General features: G+C 39.4%; 1 long non-coding RNA gene across 1 annotated transcript; it reads right to left on the bottom strand.

Moving 5' to 3' along the window:
- Positions 1–4,050: 4,050 nt before the first annotated feature.
- On the bottom strand, positions 4,051–5,777 carry LOC129445501 (uncharacterized). Its single transcript, XR_012370374.1, has 2 exons — positions 5,708–5,777; positions 4,051–4,178 (listed from the first exon to the last, which is right to left on the bottom strand). It is a non-coding gene; the product is annotated as an uncharacterized lncRNA (long non-coding RNA).
- Positions 5,778–7,605: the final 1,828 nt, after the last annotated feature.

Below are 7,605 nucleotides of genomic sequence, written 5' to 3'. Positions count from 1 at the left end.
CTAATTTTAATGGACTTTAATGGACCCCAACACATAACAGTTTTAATGCAGTTTAAAATTGCACTTTCAAAGGACTCTAAACGATCCCAAATAAGGCATTAGGGTCTTATCTAGCGTAACATTTGTCATTTTTGACAAGAAAAATAAAAAATATGCACTTTTAAACCACAACTTCTCATCTTCCTCCGGTCCTGTGACGCACCAGCGTGCAATACGTCATCACGTCAAGAGGTCACGGATGACGAATGCAAAACTCCGCCCCAGTGTTTACAAGTGTGTTGAAAGAGGACCGTTCCGACGTTGTTGTATTTGGAATGATACTAATTAATGTCTTTGTGTCAGTTTATTGTTTAAAATGATCCGCAAATGTGCGTTTCATATATGTAACACGTGACCTTTTCACCGCATTACGCAATCACATGAGGTCATGCTGGCGCGTCACAGAACCGGAGATAGATGAGAAGCTGGTTTAAAAGTGCATATTTAAAATGACAATCGTTTCACAAGATAAGATCCTTATGCCTCGTTTGGGATCGTTTAGAGTCCTTTGAAACTCTGTTGAAACTGCAAGTTTAAACTGCATTAAAACTGTTACGTGTTGGGGTCCATTAAAGTCCATTAAAATGAGAAAAATCCTGAAATGTTTTCCTCAAAAAACATAATTTCTTCTGGACTGAACAAAGAAAGACATCAACATTTTGGATGACATGGTGGTGAGTAAATTATCTGGATTTTTTTAAGAAAATGGACTAATCCTTTAAACTATGGTTTCTGTAATGAAACCATAGTACAGTTGTGGTTACTATTGTTTTATTAAAAATAAAACCAATGCTTACTATACCTCAGTCAGTGTTTCTCAAACCTATTCTGTAATTCCCCACTTTGGAGGTAGGGAAGGGTTCTAATCCCCACACGTCCCCAATGCAACTGTATTTGCATTTAGTCATCATACAGTACTTTCTTTTTCGGCTGGCTTTTTGGTTGATTAGGTTCACTGTCTGTCTTGGTTTACTCTGCTGGTGCCAAATCTCCAGTTTTCTTTTCATTCTGTATCACAACTTATCTGTTGTTAAAGGAACAGTAAGTAGGATTGTGGCCAAAACTGGTATTGCAATCACAAAACTTGTGGCTAAAACTGGTACTGCAATCACACAACTGGCGGCCAATACACAAAATGACAACATAAACATCAGTTGAGGGCTGCAACTCCACTTTTTAAATGACAATATCCTGGCCGGACCACTGTTGTCAGTAATATAAGTATTTGAAATGAAAATTATTTCTTAATGTCTACTGACATATCAGGCCATTTTATGATTAATTGATACAAATTTCTTACATACTGTTCCTTTAACTTTTATACCCGCTACCGCCTATACCGCCTCTCCACAATAAAGTTTTTGTTCCGCTTCATTTAACATTTTGACATTAATTTATTCTTGTAGGCTATGGTTCTGCGTGACATTTTCTTTACAGTCTGATATAGTTTTAAATTAAGCTTATATTTCAATTTTTTAGTGTATGGTCAATAAATAAACGAATTAATGCAAATGGGCACAAAAATGACCAAATTTCCTCCCGTTTGTCATGCCTCACTTGTAATGTGTCCTGCCCCACACTTTGAGAAACACTGCTATAATTTTCATAAGGGGTTATACCTCTCATACCAGCTGTACCAACCCTAGTCATGCATGGGTGAGATTTCCAAGCAAAGCATGGTATAATTTACACCTTCAATGTAAGTTGCTTTGAATAAGTGCCTCACGTGTCACTGTCATACATGCTTTAGTCAAACTGACTGATTGCCTGTCTACATATATGTAATACATTATATAGACAGAGTATAGATAGACAGACAGTGAGAGAGAGCGAGAGAGAGAGAGAGAGAGAGAGAGAGAGAGAGAGAGAGAGAGAAAGAGAGAGAGAGAGAGAGAGAGAGAGAGAGAGATAGAGAGAGAGAGAGAGAGAGAGAGAGAGAGAGAGAGAGAGAGAGAGAGAGAGAGAGACTGGGTGTGTCCACTGTTACTGCAGTGCTGTAGTCCGAACACATCGTAACACACACATGGACACACACACACACACACACACACAAACACACACACACAGAGCACATGCTATCTGCATTCCCAAGCATTCACACCCTTCACTTTTAGATACATAAAAGAAGGTCAATGGTTTACATAACTATAAAAGCAGATTATTTCTCAAAATGTCATGCTTATATTTAAAGTATCGGTTATTTCTTTAATTCGGTAATTCTTTATGTTAAGAACAGTTTGTACAATTTGCTAAATAAACAAAAACACATTATAAGATGCTGTACAGTGTCTCTTTTACAGATGCATTGCAGTGCTCAATATGGCATCAGATTAAAAGTCTTAACGTTAATATTTTCCCCATCATTTGTTTGTTTACTGTAAAACACACATGTACATTAGTTGAAATTTACTGTTAAGTCAAAGCATACATTGCTCTGAAGAAGCATAATCTCTGATGCAGTTGTTTTAGGCTCTCAGGGCCACAATGGATTGTGGACAGAATAATAGATATTATATAACATTTTTGTAATAAGTGATTAATTTCTGTATTCAATGTAAATAGTTTTTAATATTAGAAATTGTAAGTAAGGGTTTTTGTTTAAATAACAAACCAATATTTTCTTATTTTAATTTAGGTTTTATAAAACATACAAACTTTACCTTTTAATTGGTGGGGGGGGGGGGGGGGGGGGGGGGGGGGGGGTGGGGGGGGGGGGGGGGGGGGGGGGGGGCGGGGGGGGGGGGGGGGGGTGGGGGGGGGGGGGGGGGGGGGGGGGGGGGGTGGGGGGGGGGGGGGGGGGGGGGGGGGGGGGGGGGGGGGGGGGGGGGGGGGGGGGGGGGGGGGGTGGGGGGGGGGGGGGGGGGGGGGGGGGGGGGGGGGGGGGGGGGGGGGGTGGCGGGGGCCCGGGGGGCGGGGGGGGGGGGGGGGGGGGGTGGGGGGGGGGGGGGGGGGGGGGGGGTGGGGGGGGTGGGGGGTGTGGGGGGGGGTGGGGGGGGGGGTGTGGGGGTGGGGGGGGGTGGGGGGGTGGGGGGGGGGGGGGGTGGGGGGGGGGGGGGGGGGGGGGGGGGGGGGGGGGGGGTGGGGGGGGGTGGGGGGGGGGGGGGGGGGGGGGGGGGGGGGGGGGGGGGGGGGGGGGGTGGGGGGGGGGGGGGGTGGGGGTGGGTGGGGGTATCTGCCCTGCATATAGAGTCCATTGGGCACCAGTTGTGTGATTGCAGTACCAATGTAGTACACTACATGTTGCTTTATTTATCCAATTTGAAAAAAGTGCTAAATTGGAATAACACTATGAAAAAAGTGGGCCGGTCTTGGGCCTGAAACTCCCGGGCTGAAAAGTGGCCCCACTCCGGCCCTGGGAGTGCAAAAATCATGCGGTGTATTCTGGGGTTTAATTGCAAATATAAGCAAGGAACAAGACAGAAACCATTAAATCAATGTTAGAAACTGTTGATTTGTTAATGATAATTGCATTAAGACAATACTTTTGCACCCTCCATAAATGTTGAAAAAATATTGACATTTCAACAAACCACCATTGTGATGATCAGTGTTTGCTTTAGTTGGGCCCTTCACTCTTCACTCTTCACTTTCCCTAAATTAATTTCTTTTCAGTGCCTGTATGTTTCTTAAGTAAGAACTCGTGTGCTGATAAAGATATTGTGAAAATATTGTTCATGTGTTCAGAAAAAGATATTGTAAAAAAACTATTCTTGTTGAGTTGGTTGCTTTTTATGACAGATGGGAAGCTTAAGTTGTTTTAGAGAAAAGGCTGACAAACTTAAATATTACACAGTAGTAATAATAATAGTAACAATAGTAATATTTCATTTACCTGAGGTTCGATGTACCATTTTTTTGGTCTATTGCACTGAACGCTTCCTGTAAACTTATAAGCAGAATACACAGGGATCTTGTTGTCGGTATCATAAAGTGTGGCATAATATTGTATGTTACCTAGAGTCTGGCAGATCTGTTTGTACTGATTTCCACTTAGTATTGTTGGTGTTATACTGTTTATGAAATATTGAGGACAATTATTTAGAAAATCATTCACAACTTCAGCCGAACCACCAGAGAAAACCAGCAGCATCACAGGAAGAAGAAACATGATGAACGGGAGATGAAAATGTAAAAATTTTCTGCAAGTACAATAGAAACAAAAATGATCAGTGAATGAATCTAATGTTATCTAAGATATCTAGGGTCAACAAAACAAAATACTATTACAGTTTTTCTCAGTCGCTTTGGTACATTTCTCGAATCATACTCACAATTTGCAAAACAGTAAGTGCATTTCTCAAAACAATTTGTACAAATAGCAAAACATCATGGATAACCTGCAAAAGCCACTCTTTTACTCAAAATACTTAGTTCATCTCTCAAAATTAAATATCTGTGTCAATGAACATGTCAGTGCCATCAGAATGACAAGTCAATGTGTCATTGTGTACGGATAAGACAGTCAAATTGTTTAGTCATGTTGTCATTATAATAGTTTACTCTTGAGGGATGTGCTGATGTAAACTATGGCTAAAGTTTTGATGACAAGTATTGTAAATTGTAAGTTATACCTTAGTGTTAGTTATGTGGGAGTTTGATTGCAAGAGACTGGACAAAATTTACATTTACGCTTTTACTGTTTTACTGTAATTGGTTGACAGACTATGTCATAATGATACAGAAAGGAAAAGACAGCACTGCATAACATAAAAGTAGAAATGTGAACATGGGACAATATCTTCAGGGAAAACTGTACATGCAGTGCTGTCTTACACTGAAGTCTTCCTATACCTCCTGACCCAGCAAGCATGTTTGGCTAAAACAAGGCTAAATTTTGGCTGCCAGTAAAAGTCTAATAGACGTCTAACCATGACCCAAGAATAGACGATGTGTATACTTTTAGAACATGTAAAAGAAATGAAAGCAAACACCTTGAACTTGAACACTTGTTGACTTTGCTTATATGTTGGAATATCATACATCTTCAAGTTATTTTGGCAAAAATGGCATGTAACCAAATTCAAGGTTATTTAGGGTAGAAGTGGGTTACTATTGGGTCTATAGTTAGCCATCATTTCAACGTCTCGGTTTTTGCTTGCTGGGGGACATTTCTGTCTGTTAGAGAAAGTCAAGATTCACCTGGGAGCAATTTACCAATTCAGGACAGATTTAGAAAAAAACGTCTAATGGGAAATGTATGGAAATATGTTTGACCAAACCCTGTATTATGAGAACTTGTTCAACCATTTTGCAAGTAAAGACTTATACTATGAACCAATGCCTAAATGTTGTGTGGAGTGAGACTATTCAACAGAGACCCATTATAATACATTTTGATCAACATGACATAAGCAACTGGTAATGTAGAAAAAAGCTGAGAATTGTACATAATCATTTGCATGGATGTACCAAAGCATTTGCAACTTGTTCAAAGAAATTAGAAACTGCTTTTTTGATGTGCACAAGTGACACAATGATGTGAGAATTGAACAAGCAGTTTTGAGAATTTCAATTCTGATTTGAGAATTGTACCAAAGCAACTGAGAAAAACTGTAAAAATACAATGATTAACCCTTCCAGGGTTTTCATCAGAAAAAAAGCAAAGGCAAAACCATACAAACACAATAGAGTTGTAAAATACCAAACAGGTAGTAATCATATTACCAACCTGGTGAAGAAAGTCCTTACGCGTCTTTACCACCTCACGCTTTTCAAAGCTCTTTACACTGCTCTTCAAAGTGCTGAAGAACTTACACATATACATTGTATGTATACATTCTTATATATATATACATTGAGAGCACACTGATAACATCACAGCCTGGTTCAGGACATTGCACAAAACAGGATGGGTGAGCTCTACAGAAGGTGGTGTGATCACCTGAGCACATCATCCACATTACATACCTTTTTGACTTGGAATCCGTTTACAGGAAGCGATACTGGACCAAAGCCAGAAAAATTAGATTAGATTAGATTCAACTTTCTTATCATTGCACATGTGAGGTACAGGGCAACGAAATGCAAAGCATCTAACCAGAAGTCCAATAAACAGTAAGTACAGAATATATAAGGTCTTCAATATGTTACAAATGTACATAAATCCAGTATTTTGGACATCAATTACAGATTTTAAATACTATCAGCATGAAATACAGATAAATGTACTATGGATATTCTATACAGATGGATTAAGCAAAAGTGTATATGTATACTATAGGCATATGAACATCATTTACATTAGTGCAATGGACAGTAAAGTGCATAGAAAATATTTCAGTGTGCAAATGGATAACTAGTAATCTGGATGAACAGACAGTAGTGCAAGTAATAACAAGTTTACTGTTTTGATTGTTTGTAAACAAATAAATCAACCAACCAATCAGATATAGTGAGATGGAGGGGTGAAGATATGTCTATGGTGTGAGGGGGGTGTTGGTGGGTGTCAAAGGGCAGAGATCAGTAAGGAGACAGCTGTGGGAAAAAAGCTGTTCACATGTATACAAAATATATAATTTGATAATGATTTTTGTATATTTTAATTGTGAAACAAAATTTGTTTGATGATTGAGGGGGCCATAGATCCAATAAAAGCAGCTTAAAGTCTTAAATTAAACTGAGGTAGAGATTTAAATGTACACAATGCATCAAGAAAGTAGCTTTCATTTTGGGACATTCACAAAGATGACATTTCAAATAGGTGTAGGGTTTGTTCATACCGGCTCTTTAATACACTGACCTTGGGTTTGGCTTAAGGATATCTCGAGCTTTTACAACCCTGACCAGACCACTAATATTACATTTTTTAAACAACGTGAGAGTTTCTACAATGCAAAATATCTGTGTTAAAGATATCCCGCGCTTCTAAAATCACCAGGAAATGTATTTCTTGTTCTATCAGTCAAAGTTTCATTGGGCAATGCGGCTTTTGAAAAGCGTGATCTCATTGACACAGTGGCAAAAAATATGAAAAGCTGTTGAGTAACCAATACGTGACAATGACACATAAACAGACATACGATCACGAAAAAACACAGAAATTCGTGACAGTATCACGAAAAAGAATCAAAAAATTACGTGACTATAGGTACATAGTTTTGTGAGACTGGGTAGTTCCCCTAATCACATAAGTTTTCATACAGTAAAGGGTAAATCACAACATTGGCGGATTAAGGAGATTATGAAAAACTGCAAGAATGGGGAAGAGAAAGAAAAGGTGAACATTACAGAAAAAACTTAAAAGAAAAATTGCAATTATTCAAAGAAGGAGGAAATGTATATCAAAGGGCCCCTATTATGCAAGTCGAGCTAACAAAGTTCATCAAAAATATATCAGTATAGGGGAGACCGGGGTTGGTTGTCACAGCTTTTACTCATGCATGAATTGCTCATCTTCAAAAAATCTTTCAGCAATAATTCCTACATGAAATGAAACTTTGGAGTCTTGGCTTTAAATGTGTATACTTTTTACTTTTCGAATGTATTGTAACAGGAAGTAATTAACCATCAAAGACACTCTGACACAATGGGGTTGGTTGTCACAGGGTATGGGGTTGGTTGTCCCTA

The sequence above is a fragment of the Misgurnus anguillicaudatus genome, chromosome 7 (assembly GCF_027580225.2).
Source record: "Misgurnus anguillicaudatus chromosome 7, ASM2758022v2, whole genome shotgun sequence".
In the NCBI taxonomy this organism is placed as follows: Eukaryota; Metazoa; Chordata; class Actinopteri; order Cypriniformes; family Cobitidae; genus Misgurnus; species Misgurnus anguillicaudatus.
The sequence above is the reverse complement of the archived record's forward strand: the minus strand, read 5'-3'. Positions and strand labels throughout refer to the sequence as shown.